Genomic DNA, 15,580 nt, shown 5'->3' with positions numbered 1-15,580 from the left:
CATTCCCTCAGAAGTACTGATATTCTTGGGAGAGCCAGCCATCACTAAACTATTCCACATGCTGTGTAAGATATGTAACACATAGGAAATACCCTCGGACTTCAAAGAGAACGTAATAAGTTCATTTCCAAAGAAAGTATATTCTGAGAGATGTGAATATTACGAACTATGAGTTTTATAAGTAATGGTTGCAAAATGACTCGAATTATTTACTGAAGAATGGAAAAACTGGTAGAAGGCGATCTCGTGAAGCATCAGTTTGGCTTCCCGAGAAATATTAGAACAGGCGAGGCAATACTGAAGCTACGAATTCTCTTAGAAGACAGGTTACGGAAAGGCAAAACAACGTTTATAGCTTTTGCAGACTTGCAGAAAACTTTTGACTATGTTCACTGAATCACATTCCTCGAAATTCTAACGGTTACAGAGATAAAACACAGGGATCGAAAAGTTAAAGACGACCAGTACAGAAACAAGGCGGCAGGTATGGGAGTCGAAGGGAATGAAAGGGAAGCAGTGATTGAGGATTAAGCGAGTCAGGGTGAAACAACGTGAGCAAGCAGCAAAGGAAGCCAAAGAAAACATGGAGAAGGAATTAAAACTCAGTGAGAAGAAATAAAGACTATCCGGCTTGCCGATGACACTGTAATTCTCTCAGAGACAGCAAAGGGCGTGAAAGGGCAGCTGAGTGGAATGGACGATGTCTTGAAGGGAGGATATAAAATGAATGTAAACAAAAGCGAAACAAGGGTAATGGAATGTAGTCGAATTAAATTAGATGATGCTGAGGGAATTAGACTAGGAAACGAGACACTTGTAGCAGATGAGATTTGTTATTTGGCAGCAGAATAACTGATGATGGCCGAAGTAGAGAGAATATAAGATGTAGACCGGCAATGGCAAGAAAAACGTTTCTGAAAAAGAGAAATTTGTTAAGATCGAATATAGCCTTAAGTGTCAGGAAGTCTTTTGTGGACGTGTTTGTCTTGAGTGTAGTCTTGTACCCGAAGTGAAACATGGACGATAAGTAGTTCAGACAACAAGAGAATAGAAGCATTTGAAATGTGGTGCTGCAGAAGAATGCTGAATATTAGATGGGTGCATCGCGTCACTAATGAGAAGGCATTGAAAAGAAGTGGGGATACCAGAAATTTGTTGCACGACTTGACTAAAAGAAGGGATCGTTTGATAGGACACATTCTGGGACATCAGGGAATCGTCAATTTAGTGAAGGGGGAGGGGGTTAAAGTTGCAGGAGGAGATCAAGAGAAGTACACAGTAGGCAACTGAGGTCGATGTTTGCCGGCTGCGGTGGCCTAGCGGTTCTAGGCGCTCAGTCGGAACCGCGCAACTGCTATGGTCGCAGGTTCGAATCCTGCCTCGGGCATGGATGTGTGTTATGTCCTTAAGTTAGTTAGGTTTAAGTAGTTCTAAGTTCTCGGGGACTGATGACCACAGATGTTAAGTCTCATAGTGCTCAGAGCCATTTGAACCATTTTTTTGACATCGATGTTTGTTGTAGTAGTCATTCGTAGATGTGTGTGTTATGTATTATCACACTGATTGTTTACATAGAACATGTTATATTTTCAAGAAATGTTTTAAACAATAAAATTCAATGTCAGAATTACGACAAAGATAAACCTGAACTATCAGTTTCGCATGACCTTCACGCTCCTTCTGCCGGTGGGTTTCGTTTTATTAAAACACGCACCACTCTTAAATCGAAGTCGACTTTAGTAACTGCTGTTTAAGAAATGATAAGGCTGTTTTACAATAAATATCTTGAACCAACTATTTGTATAATACGGAAGTTACCTGATGTGTATGGTTGCTGAGTTAGTAAATGTTTTGCATATGGTGGACAGCGGAAGACAACAAGAAACCTCCACCGAAATTTTTGCAGTGTGAACACCATGACTATCACCAAGACAACCATACAGCTAGAATCTCTGTGCGAATACGTTGGAAGACTTTGGTCTAACCGTAGGACCTTTCCTAGAGCGCACTGTGGACGTGATCACAATTTATCCACGAAGTCGCGGATTAAGCTGAAATCTACTAAGAAGAGCACACAAAGGGAGCTGAAACTCGCAAACAAGGAAGCTCTTCGGGAAATTAGTGAGCTTGTAAGATTAAATCTCTACGACATCAATCTTGATTTGGATTCACCAGCATCATAAGCATGGTATCGATTGAAGGAGGTTGTTTCTTCATCTCTTCGGCATCAGAATGACCACAAAGAGCAAAACGTCCATGGATATCGCAGTCCAAAGCACAATTACTTGAAGAGAGAAGCAGTATGGGAAGAACTAGTCTCCACACCACCCAGGATCACGTCAGATATAAGAAACCTCGCACAGAACTTTAACAGAATTGCATAAGAGACAGATTACAGTTCATTAACGGTGTCTGCGATGAGATAGAATAACAGCAAAATTACACCCAGCTCTTCAAGAAACTCAACATCACTAGCGAAGATAAATCTCGTACGTGGGTGGCAGATGATGAGAATGACAATCCTATCAAAAATAAGGAAAAAAAAGAGTATTGTCAGAGGTAGTATTCTGGAATTAACTACAGCATTGGCACTCAATCAGTTCAGTAACTGACGTTAGAACCTCCAATAATATGTAGCGAAATAGAGAACGCAATTCAACATCTGAAGATTTATAAATCACCAAATCTGGCAAGACGGTGAAAACATGGGGTAGTAAGGCACAGATGTGTTACGTGCATTTTGTAAAAGGGTATGGAAAACTGAGGAGTGGCCAGAAGGCTAGTAGAAATCTGTCTTCATATCCTTGCACAAGAAAAGGTTAATCAAGATCTACAGAACTGCTTCTATCATATCTCATGCAACCAAAATTGTGCTTTACATTTTGAACCAGAGTTTGAGGATGTATGTTCAGCCTCGCATATTCAGAGAACAAGCAGGTTCTGTTGAAGGGAAAGGAACTTTTGAACAGATCCTCAAGATACGGCAAATGACGAACATATCGCAAGAGTACTGTGTTCCTGTTTTCATCTGCTTTCTTGACTACAGGAAAGCATTTGACTGTGCTGTCTAGGAAATGTGGCGGGTGATTGCAGAGTTCGGTGTCCCTCCACACTTCCTGGCACAGATCAGAAGTCTATACAATCATCACCTCGCAGCTGTGACGACAAATACTGGCACTGTTTCAATGTATCTACAGGCGTCAGGCAGGATTGAGTCTCATCCCCTTCCCTTCCTCGACTGTACAACATTTATGCCGAACACGTCGTTAGAAAAGCAATTTGATTTTGACCTAAAGACATTTTAACTGATGGAGCAACAACCGCCTATTTGGCGACGAAACCGTGCAAATGCCTGGAGCGAAGATGAAGTTGCTGATCTACTAACAAAATAAATGATCTTAGTCTGCCGTGTTGTTGTTGTTGTTGTTGTTGTTGTTGTTGTTGTTGTTGTCTTCAGTCCTAAGACTGGTTTGATGCAGCTCTCCATGCTACAGTAAAGCTGCATGTCCTCGGGAAAAATTACGGCTGTAGTTTCCCCTTGCTTTCAGCCGTTCGCAGTACCCACACAGCAAGGCCGTTTTGGTTAATGTTGCAAGGCCAGATCAGTCAATCATCCAGACTGTTGCCCCTGCAACTACTGAAAAGGCTGCTGCCCCTCTTCAGGAACCACACGTTTGTCTGGCCTCTCAACAGATACCCCTCCGTTGTGGTTGCACCTACGGTACGGCCATCTGTATCGCTGAGGCACGCAAGCCTCCCCACCAACGGCAAGGTCCATGGTTCATGGGGGGAGGAGTCTGCCGTATGGATTGGAAATCCGTTTCAGCAAATCTAAACACATAGTTAATACAGGAGCAAAAAAGTTCACAGGTTGATTAAAGGTACTGGAAGTCGTGCTTTATTTCATCTGTCGTGTCTCAACTATCTGCGACAAAGGCAGTTGTGAAGATGAGGTGAGAAGCTGGATAACACTAGAGCGAGTGACTACAAGGCAGCTCACCAGGATCTGGCAAAAGAGAATGATAACGAACAATACAAAGATCCGGCTTGCTGAAAGACTCGTGGTTTTCTTCTTCTTTTACGCTTACGAGACAAGGACCCTCAAGGCCAGACACAAGCAGCATATGAAGCATGTCAGCTTTGGCGCTAACGCAGGATGCTGCGCACAAAATGAATCGAAAGAAGACTAATATGTTCATTACTGATAACCTTTATTTCTCTAGAAACCTTTTTTCTCGTGTCGACAAAAAAATTCTCCAGTTATTTGGTCATGTTGTGAGAAGAGATAAAGAAAATACAGAAAAAAATCATGGAAGGGAAGGTCGAGGGCAGGAGACCGAGGGGAAGAGCAGTGAGCAGATGGATGGATGAAATCAAGATGATTTCCAGTCTGTCTATTCAGCAGGCCCTAAGAAAAGGCGGTAGCCTTCCGGGATGGAAACGACTGTCCACGTGGTTGCGACTCTTTGCACTGAGTAAAACGACATGTAATGACGACAATCGTAGTTGTTTAGTTGTTGCCACAACTGAACCAGATTTGCAATCTGCACAGGAAGTTGGTAAGTTGTGTGTAAGAATATACACTCTTTTTTACAACACTGGATGTATTAAAAAACTGTGTCTCACACCGACTATTTGTCAAGGAAATCGTGGCGTCGTTCATTTCAAACGCCTCGGTGATTCACATTTTGATGTGCTTAAATTTCTCGCAGCTGAACTCGTTTTGAATTACTATTCGTCCAGGCTTCCTTCACTTAACGGGCTCATATCACACTAATGACTGTCATTTTACAATGCCGCAGCAAACGGCAGCATTTACATCTCCTAGCCACCCGCTAATTCTGCGCCTCTGATCGCAGGCTTCTGTGCGTTCGCAAGCCACACCTGTGTGACAGACGCATCACGACGGCAGATTTCTCACCTTACGCAAAGAAACAGCGACAGTAATTTTGTATAATTTGAACAGCGTCCTTTGTACAGTGATCATTATTTATATTGTGATTATTCTCTTTTTTCCTATTTCCGTGTAGGGTTGTACCACGCAACAGCAACTAAACACCAATATCAAGGGGAACACTCGGCCATCGGATTTCTGTAATTTTTTTATTGTTTGCGGTACTTGAACATCAGAGCTCAAATATCAAAGTTCCAAATTCATTCCATGTATCTCTCAAAAATTCTCGAGAAAATCGACTTCGAAGTTTCCCAAGTTTGTTTAATTCACTAAAATAACAAAATTTTTTCTATGGGCCTCCTTGTTCTGTGGCAGCATGCTTGCCAGCCGTGCGGGTGGCACGTGTCCGCTTCTCAGCCGACGCAAATTTTTCAACAAAGATGCACGTTCTCGAGCATTTCTGTGAAGCGTAAAATACGCAAACGTGGTCAAGAAGTTGGTAATATTTGGTTCAAGCCGCGGTTCGGTATTATGTTTTATTTGTTCAGTTGGAATGCCTACGTCATTCAAATATAAAAATTGTCAAATACATGCTAATTAACACATATATATTTATTTTTTAAGAAAATGCGCGTGTTCTTATTCCCAGTTACATATTGCACACAAATTCCAATTTTCATAGTAAATGTAAGTTCTTAATTGCCGATTGTTTACAAAAGATTATTAATAAAGACCGTCTGAATTAAAAAATTACATTACAAATTAAATTGCTGGGGCAACTATTAAAAATCAGATGAAACTGTATTTGGACTTTAGTTAGTTTTATACAAGAGGTGTGATCTCACACGAGCCAGTGATAAGCGTCGTAAAAACAAGGAAAACAATTATTTTCACGGCATCAAAAACATCGTACAAATACCACGTTCCTATTGCGTTTCCCCTCAATTCACAAGCTGTTTTCATAAAAACGATAAGTACACAAAAAAAAGAATGACCGAAAAGAGTGTCGAACCAGCGATTAGGGTGTCAAATTTTCTGTTTATTTGCTGCTATTGGTGGATTTCGTATGTGAAGTTATCATCAAGAACATACATAGTATCTCTACGATAGATGCAGTACGAGATGTGGGATGTAAATTAACTATCAGTCCACATATTTTACCACACATCAATATTGGCCTCATCAATATCAAATCTTTTTGTTCCTATCTGATGCAGATCATGCTGTAGAGAAATACTATATATGTGCTTGATTATGACTTCACTGTCGTCGTTCGCGTGTAACATCAAACAAACGGATAATTTTACAGCCCAAAACGGATAGTGTCTTGCTTAGAAGAAGTCTTCTAAAAGCCAGAATTACACGTTTAAATGGGCGATAATGACACAGTTAATACAATAACTTACATTTAAAACATACACTTTCAAAACATGAAGGCATAGCATAAATTTCATTCTTTTATTTGTTAACTGCAATTAATAACTCAATTTTAGGAATGTCATTTAAGTGCAAATGTTCTGTAAAACTTAGAAGTAAAGTCATATGTTGATCGCGTGTTATATTTGTGACCTTCGGTCGCAGGTTCGAATCCTACCTCGGGCATGGATGTGTGTGATGTCCTTAGGTTAGTTATGTTTAATTAGTTCTAAGTTCTAGGGGACTGATGACCACAGCAGTTTAGTCCCATAGTGCTCAGAGCCATTTGAACCACTATTTTTTGTGACCCATTTTCTAAAACGTTAAACAAGACAGAAGCAGTAGAATGTGTAATAAAAGCAAAGGAATGTATGTAATGTATTTTGTTATGTTCGTAAGAAAACTGCACTAGTTATGCAGAGACTTTATTATTGCAACAGCGAGGCGTTAATAGTCTGTGGCTGGCCGTAGTTGTCGTCGTCGTCGTGTGTTCTGAGTACAGCTGTGTAAGCCTGTGATGTTCGAAGAAAAGCATTTGGCAAAATATGTATACAGTAACAGTATATGGAGATGTCAGAGAATAGATTTACCACTATGAATTATCTAACGTACCGTAACACTGCAGCAGAAGGACTGAAGGAGAGACACTGAGTCACGACATCCACGGCAACAATTCACGTAAGATCGACATTCTTTTGTAAAATACAGTTTCTCAGTGATTCTTTGCGTTCATGTTGTGAAATTTCTAAATTAAACACGGTGTAGAGCAGTATTTCTTCTGTTGACTTTTCTAAAACCCATCAGTTTGAAATTATATTGCTTTTTAGTATAAGTAGATCACTGAAGTACACAATTGCTTTACAAACGCTCTTTCCAGCCATTGAAGTAAACTAATAGATTTATTAGGTAGACAGTATCATTTGTGTTAACATCAATACTGCTTTGTGCGTTGGCCGGCCGCAGTGACCGAGCGGTTCTAGGCGCTTCAGTCTGGAACCGCGCGACAGCTACGGTCGCAGGTTCCAATCCTGCCTCGGGCGTGGATGTGTGTGCTGTCCTTAGGTTAGTTAGGTTTAAGTAGTTCTACGTTCTAGGGGACTGATGACCTCAGATGTTAAGTCCCATAGTGCTCATAGCCATTAGAACAATTTTTTGCTTTGTGCGTTACTGATGGTGTAGTTAGCATGGACGACTTTGTGACTGAATACCATATTTATTACGATTTGATATTATTATATGATCCAACGTTACATTATATTACATCCTTGGCAATACCTACGTCAACCTTCAACTTATCGTCAGTGATTTCTTCGCTTCTAATTCCAAGTTATTAATTTGTGCACTAAAAGTGAGATCTTATTACCGCGAGTACTGAAAATTTTGTTATAGTATGAGGTTGGGTAGTTCGATGTTCACGGTCACATTTTTGTAGTAAAGCAGGCTATTTAAATTAAATAGTAACTCCCGATGACAGTTTTATAAGGGCCACATGCAATATAATACGACGCGACTGAGTGCGCGATTTCAAAGACGAAACCTGTCGTAATTCGTATAAGTTGTCCATCGAAAAATTCAGTTGAGTAAGCTCATACAAAATAATTACGTATTATTTAATTAATGAAAACGACTGCAGTTGTTGTTGAGAACTTTACTGCGTCGTATTACTAGTCTCACCCTTTAAATCAGGACATTTTCATGTGGTTCCGAAAAGTTGTGGTTTTCAGTGAGGCGCCATGGCAACCATTTGAAATTTATATAAAGTTCATGTGTGTGTGTGTGTGTGTGTGTGTGTGTGTGTGTGTAGGGGGGGGGGGGGGGAGTGGGTATAAATTACGCAGGGTACCTCCCCTAAGAGCCATCAGGCGCATTTTATCTTGTGTTTCAGCAGATATTTGCAATTTCGTTTTTGCATTGTGTAGCTGGAGTCGGACCAGACAAATTGTTCTCATCACGTCTTTCTTGCGACGCCGGTTTGCTTTCCGCAACAAACAAAATTATTTTTAAAGCGGAATTTTAAGTGCCCATTCAATATAGTGGTCCCACATTAGTCTAGTACGATCTTTATTTTGTGTATTATGTAGCAAATGGGACAATAAAACTACACGAACAACGAGTATTCCCTCGGCGACAGCACTGTCCGGGCCTAGCTGACTGTGCCATTCATGCAGCACTACTGAGTCGCTGCTGGATTGCTCTTTATTCTTCATGTTTTACTAACGTGGTTAATAACGACTATAAGACTTCGCTAATTTGGTAGCGCTAAATCGAACCGACACGCAATTTCTGATACGAAAATAACACGTGCGAGGGAAACACGTGTGACAAGAAACAAACCGACGCTTTCTGTTGACACTGGGCGCCGCATGGAAGACGTGACGGGAGTAATTGATTGGGCTGATGCCAGCTAAACAATGCAAACACTAGACCGCAAATATCTACCATATAACATATAACTTTCACAGGTTGGCAACGCTCACAATCTGCACAAAAACCAAATGAATAAATATACACACTGTACTATGGTGACGAGTGCGGAACGCATGTAACAGCAGTTCTATTTCTATAGTGAGGTGAAGTTCAAATAACGTCAATGCAGTGAAAGAGAAAGTGCTTTTAAAAAAAGGCAGAACATGTACAACGAAATTTCTTTCGAGCTTGCCATCCGCTACAAACGAAGGAAAAAACAGTGATTTGCAGAACATGTGAACAAGAGGCAGAAAAACCGCAGTAAACTGCGCGCCAAATTTATAAAGAAATACTGTTCTTAGTCTATAGCAAACAAAACGTACAAACATATAAATCCATATTTCCAGAATAAAGACAGAAGATGCTTTGTAAATAAAAGCAAGACAAGTCTGGTGTAATATTCTCTTTAAATAACTGCACTAAGCGTAAGACGGAGACACCAATAATAACTGAGTAAATCACAGTACTAATATTGTGCTTTAATTTTAAACTAGAAATGTAAATTATTACTGCAAATTATCCGCACATACATCTGCCTCGCCACCGTTCTTATCCTCGAAGTCAGTAGTATTACGGTGGACGTCCGGATCCGCTCAGACCTCTAACGATACCTAACGCCAGTAAGGACGTGATTGCATTATTTCAGCTTCCGCACCCAAATGACTGGCGTTAGAATCCCTATGTTATTCGTGCGACTCAACATCAGGAGATCTATAAATTTAGACGACATTGTCTATGGAGCGCAGCGATCTAGTGCTAATATTAATTAAAGCAACAGTCGAGATCGCATAACATTTGCTTATTATTACCGGTTTCGGCTTACGTTAAAACCATCATCATGTATTTTAAGACCACGATCGTACACTGTCAACACAGTGTATGGCTCTGAGCACTATGGGACTTAACATCTGCGGTCATCAGTCCCCTAGAACTTAGAACTACTTAAACCTAACTAACCTAAGGACATCACACACATCCATGCCAGAGGCAGGATTCGAACCTGCGACCTTAGCAGTCGCGCGGTTCCTGACTGCGCGCCTAGAACCGCGAGACCACCGCGGCCGGCAACACAGTGTACGATCGTGGTATCACGTGAAGAACCGAGAAGCCGCCAGCACCAGCCATGGGGGAGTTGAAAAATCTGACAATGGTTTTAACACAAGCCGAAACCGGTAATGATAAACAAATGTCATTGTGATCTGGACTATTGTTTTAATCATTAGAAGATTATTTAGGTTACGTGTTTTTCAAGCGGAGTATGGAGATTAGCTCGTAACTATAGTATGTGTAAGAGACTAATCAGATTTAAATACCGATTTCCATCCAACGTCACTAACTTAACGTGAAAAAATCCAAAAACTTCTAAAAATAGTGTGCTTGTAACAGGATGAGACAAACACGAATAATTGTCGGTTGCTTTGGGCTCTGTATTTACTAATATGAATTTGTTGTACTCATGAGATATAATGTGAATGAAGCACGGTGCTGCTGCGAGGAATGTGCACCAGAGGACAATAAAATTCAATAAAAAATTCTAACTCCAACAGTGAATAAAATGAAGTTTGCAATATTTTTGTTACTATCGAATATTTACTAATACGATTATTAGTTCAGATCTTTTTGTGATCCAGATGACTATTAAACCAATAGAAATTTTCCTCAAAAATCTTTTTTTATTAAACTTCTCTCTTGTTTCTTTCCAATTGTGTCAAAGTTTTTCAATTATAATACCGCTCTCTTTTCAGACGTCAGCTGCGTATATTTTTCGTAGTGTTAGGAAAAAAAGTCTGAAGTGGAGTTACGCCCGCGAAGGACTTGATGATTTTATTGTTATATTTAAAACGTGAAGATAAAGCTCCTTAATAAAAATATGATGGAAGATATACCAGTTACAAGAGCGTGGCATTTTCATTTAAAGCGAGGGCATAATACTGTACACTGAGCTATTAAATAATATTTGCTACACCTCACTGACCCATGGACTGGCGGGTAAAACCGTAATCTCGCCTCTGGTTTCCGTCATATTGCGTCCTAGCTTTTGTGTGGAGAAATTTCTCCCCTCCCTCTTCTGCCCCTACTCTTAGCTCGTCATTCGTATTTATGAAAGACTTGCTGCACAGTCAAGACAGTACCGACTCTTCTGGTAAGATCAAAATATTTGCGGCGAGCAAGACAGGCGAATTGCATTTTGGAGCTGACGTTAGTGCTGTCCAGGTTGGCTGGATTTCACAATAGATTATGAGTTCTTGCAAAGGAAAGCAAATGTATCATCATACGATAGGAACTTTTTCTTGCGTTGTCATGTTGACGACAAAGCTACAGAGGGGAAAAGAGTGAATTTCTGTGTTTGTGAAAAGCATCTTTCATATGGAAAACAGTTTGAGTGGGGGGAAAACGAAAAATTAACAAAACATCCAACAAAAACGAGGATAAATTTAATATGAAATTTGAAAATTAAACTTTATGCCAGCAGTATACCGGCTGCAGCATCTCTTGTTGAGCTGTCTGGAAGAAAAATAAGAATAAGGTGGTGGTGGTGGTGGTGATTATGACGATGGAAACTGCCTCCAAACAGGTTCATACTGAGATCAAAAATTTATGTTCATTTTACTATAGACTTACGAGCATCGTTAAGTAAATCATAGCTACTAGCCTTGCCTTATTATCAGTTCTGCTAGAATGAATTTTATGCGCCCTGCTGTCGGTATTTGACATACATTTGTATTTATGATTAATTAATGAGTAATTTCTCAAGAATTAAATCTTATTGACTGACAAACGAAGATAGTAAAGTTCATATAGCAAACTTATTTCTGAATAATCTGACCTTTATTTTCTATTTGGTAATATTCATGTCACAGATTTTGTTGCTATTTTAATCTTGTAAATAAAATCTGAATTCGATAACAAACGTTTCCGTGTTAGTCACAACCGTTTCAAATCATTTGTCCAATAATCATTAAATACCATATTTTTCTACGAAGTTTAAAAAAATGAATAATAAACAGCGGGCAGAAGTAACAATGTTACAAAGCCTCCTGCTCGGCGGGATTTTCAAAACCTGGATGATAGTTGTTTAAGTTGGAAACAATATCAAACATTTGAATACTTTGATTTCAGAAATCCGCTGTGGACTAATACAGGATTGTTTGTGAATCAAAGGGCCATTCATCTGCAACATGTCGACGTTCGTAGACACAGCTAAACCGGGTAATATTACAATTAACGTCAGGCACGGTTTGTGAGATACATAATGCTCCACCATTAGTATCTACTTCAACATAAGTATGTTTCGTTAGCATCACTGGTAAATGAACATCAGCTTGTGGCCAAACATACTAGTAATTCTGTAAAATAATTGTAGGAAAAGGTTTACTTATATCACAGAATGGTAAATAATGACATTAGCTTACTTCGTACAACCTATCTCCGTGCTGAATAGCATCCGGCACAAATTGACAATTTGGACAGCGATCATATGATGTACATAATTTTTATTTGATTGTCTTGATCACAAAGTTTTTCTTGATCAGAATTACCAGTCTCGGAGGTTTCCGAGTAGGCTATTGCCATGCTCATGATCTTTTATTATGCTGCCTTGCAACAAGTCAAAACTATGTAGCCGTGTTATTTTTACATTATTATGACTGTTCAAAAAAACTTCGCGATCAAGACAGTTAATCAAAAAATTATGTATACTTTCGTGCTCTTCGTGTGTACACAACACAAATGAATGGAATCTTATGTTTAGGGCCGTGATGACTGTATAGAAGCATAGAAACAAAATCTGACGAAGAGCAGAAGGGAATTTAACGTCATTTACAACAAACAAAGCTTTACATCACTTTTGCAACAATTTGCCGTTATATCAGTGGGCTTACCTGATACAAACGTTTTGTCGCATCATCTACATCACACGTAAACCGAACATATGAAAATCAAGTCAGTGCTAGTGGGCGTGGCTGATTGTCTCCCAGACATTATACACGATTATGTATTTTTGTTATTGCATAATGTGAGAAAGACAATTCTGGAGCATTTACTATGCGTAAGCTTCTGTCGTGTACGCTCATTCGTAACAGACTGGTCGGACAAAGAGTAACTCATCCGCCATTATGGTCGTAACATTTAACATTGGCGTATAAGTAATATGTGTGACACTTTCTGCCCTGTAATATTTTCACTAACGAGCAAATTATAAACTGAAGAACAGGCAACTTTATTTATGCTCTTAAACACCACAAATTTTGAAAATGAAGTAACAGAAATTACATTTAAATGAAGCTACATGTAAGTCATTACACTGCAGTGTAGGTACATGTGTTGTCTTAACTTGGATGCCCGCGTATGTTTTGTAGTCTCACTGAAACTTGCTATTTACAGCATGCGGGCCGTAGATTAATAAATGCAGCACATGGGCCTTAAATTAATAAGCAAAACAGAACATGCAGAAAATCTGATCGTACTTATCGCCGTTCGGTTGACGGAGAAGAGAACCAGGAAAGCATTATCGTCAGGAGCTCGGAATTCCCGGAATGCAGTGGACGGTTTTCTCGTTCGCAGCTCCTGCTTCATGGCTTCAGTTTCCGTCTCAGGTCACTTGCGTAGCACTCAGCATACATAATAAACCACTGCACATCATATCGTACGCAGTCCGCAATGTTTGCTCCGGTGAGCGGTGAGGCTGTTGCTGGCCGCTGCTGCTCCAGCGTGTCCCGACCTGTCTGGCCGTGTGGTGGGGCAGTGGCGCCGTTTTCGAACTGCGGCGCGCCGCCGACACGCCGCTGTGGAGCAGCTGTGAGCGGGAGAGTCTCGCGACTCTTTTGACATTAACTGACAGGAATTAGATATCACGTGACCAATCATCCTGCTATTTTTGTTGTTATTTAGTTGTTGTTACTTTTCGTTATTTGTTTTTGCTTTTCTCTCTCTTAACACTCAAAACAAACATCATGTTTTTTCTTTTTTTTGAGATGTTTTTGCAGCGCGTCGTGGGTGAGAACTGATAGATAACATTGTGGGCATCTAATGCGACATTTCCGATTATTTTCGTACAATTTCATGCCACGCACCGCTATTTGTTCCGTATCTCATAGACCTAAATGCAATTCCGCACTGTGGACACTATTTACTACATTTTCCTATTTCGACGCATGGGTATGAAAAACGGCTCTGAGCACTGTGGGACTTAACTTCTGAGGTCATCAGTCCCCTAGAACTTAGAACTACTTAAGCCTAACTAACCTAAGGACGGCTGGCCTTTATGGCCGAGCGGTTCTAGGCACTACAGTCTGGAACCGCGCGACCGCTACGGTCGCAGGCTCGAATCCTGCCTCGGGCATGGATGTGTGTGATGTCCTTAGCTTAGTTACGTGTAAGTAGTTCTAAGTTCTAGGGGACTGATGACCTCAGAAGTTAAGTCCCATAGTGCTCAGAGCCATTTGAACCATTTTTTTTTAACCTAAGGACATCACACACATCCATTCCCGAGGCAGGAGTCGAACCTGCGACCGAAGCGGTCGTGCGATTATAGACTGTAGCGCGTAGAACTGCTCGACCACTCTGGCCGGCGCATGGATATCCTCAATTGGTATATCTTATATACCGGGTGACCAAAAAGTTAGTATAAAATTGAAAACTTAATAAACCACGGAATAATGTAGATAGAGAGATAAAATAGACACAAATGCTTGGAATGACATGCGGTTTTATTAGAACCACCCTATATTGCTAGACGCGTGAAAGATCTCTTGCGCGCGTAGTTTGGTGATGATCGTGTGCTCAGCCGCCACTTTCGTCACGCTTGGCCTCCCAGGTCCCCAGACCTCAGCCCGTGCGATTATTGGCTTTGGGGTTACCTACAGTCGCAAGTGTATCGTGATCGATCGACATCTCTAGGGATGCCGAAAGACAACATCCGACGCCAATGCCTCACCATAACTCCGGACATGCTTTACAGTGCTGTTCACAACGTTATTCCTCGATTATTCCTCGACTACAGCTATTGTTGAGGAATGATGGTGGATATATTGAGTATTTCCTGTAAAGAACATCATTTTTGCTTTACCTTACTTTGTTATGCTAATTATTGCTATTCTCATCAGATGAAGCGCCATCTGTTGGACATTGTTTGAACTTTTGTATTTTTTTGGTTCTAATAAAACCCCATGTCATTCCAAGCATGTGTGACAATTTGTACCTCTCTATCTACATTATGCCGTGATTTATTCAGTTTTCAAATTTATACTCACTTTTTGATCACCCGGTATATAAATCGCATTACGTGAACTGTGATTAGGGATTACTTTTTGTTTATTATATGTTGAACGACTACTTGAGATGGAAATTAGGCAGTTCATGCTAAACTAAATTCTTCTGTTGTTCTAACCGCTGACGTTAGGGGCGGAATCGTAGAAACCATAATAGCCAAGTGTTTACTGAAAGAACAGTCACGGGATGTCACTTGCCAGCAACTAACTGTCAAAGCAGCCCAGAGCGTACAGTTGCGACACACTGCAGTGCACGAGCCACCTTCTGGTCAAAGTGCAGCGACTCGACGTGGGGGCGCGTCACGTCTGTGCGTCTAAATCACCTGCTAATCACTTGGCGGTGAGGTGGTGGTGTCGGTGATCAGCTGATTATGCCTACGATGACTGTACACGGAGGGACGACAGCGGTGTCGCCAGCTGATACTGGAACTTAACTAAACCTCGCCTCGTTCACTCACGTTTATGTAACAGCTTCTGTGCTTCTCCGCTTTTTTAATCTTTATTTTATTGTTTGCTTCGTTTTCGTAATACAGTG

The 15,580-nt window shown here is 40.5% G+C and overlaps 1 long non-coding RNA gene across 1 annotated transcript in view; it reads right to left on the bottom strand.

Moving 5' to 3' along the window:
* The window catches only part of LOC126273061 (uncharacterized), a 79,911-nt gene extending 66,454 nt beyond the window's left edge, over nucleotides 1–13,457 (bottom strand). Inside the window, exon 1 of the long non-coding RNA XR_007549301.1 lies at nucleotides 13,243–13,457. This is a non-coding gene — a long non-coding RNA (uncharacterized LOC126273061). The remainder of the gene's footprint in view (nucleotides 1–13,242) is intronic.
* Nucleotides 13,458–15,580: the final 2,123 nt, after the last annotated feature.

Source organism: Schistocerca gregaria, chromosome 1 (assembly GCF_023897955.1).
Source record: "Schistocerca gregaria isolate iqSchGreg1 chromosome 1, iqSchGreg1.2, whole genome shotgun sequence".
Taxonomy (NCBI): Eukaryota; Metazoa; Arthropoda; class Insecta; order Orthoptera; family Acrididae; genus Schistocerca; species Schistocerca gregaria.
Note: the sequence above shows the minus strand (reverse complement) of the source record. Positions and strands in the feature narration are given on the sequence as shown.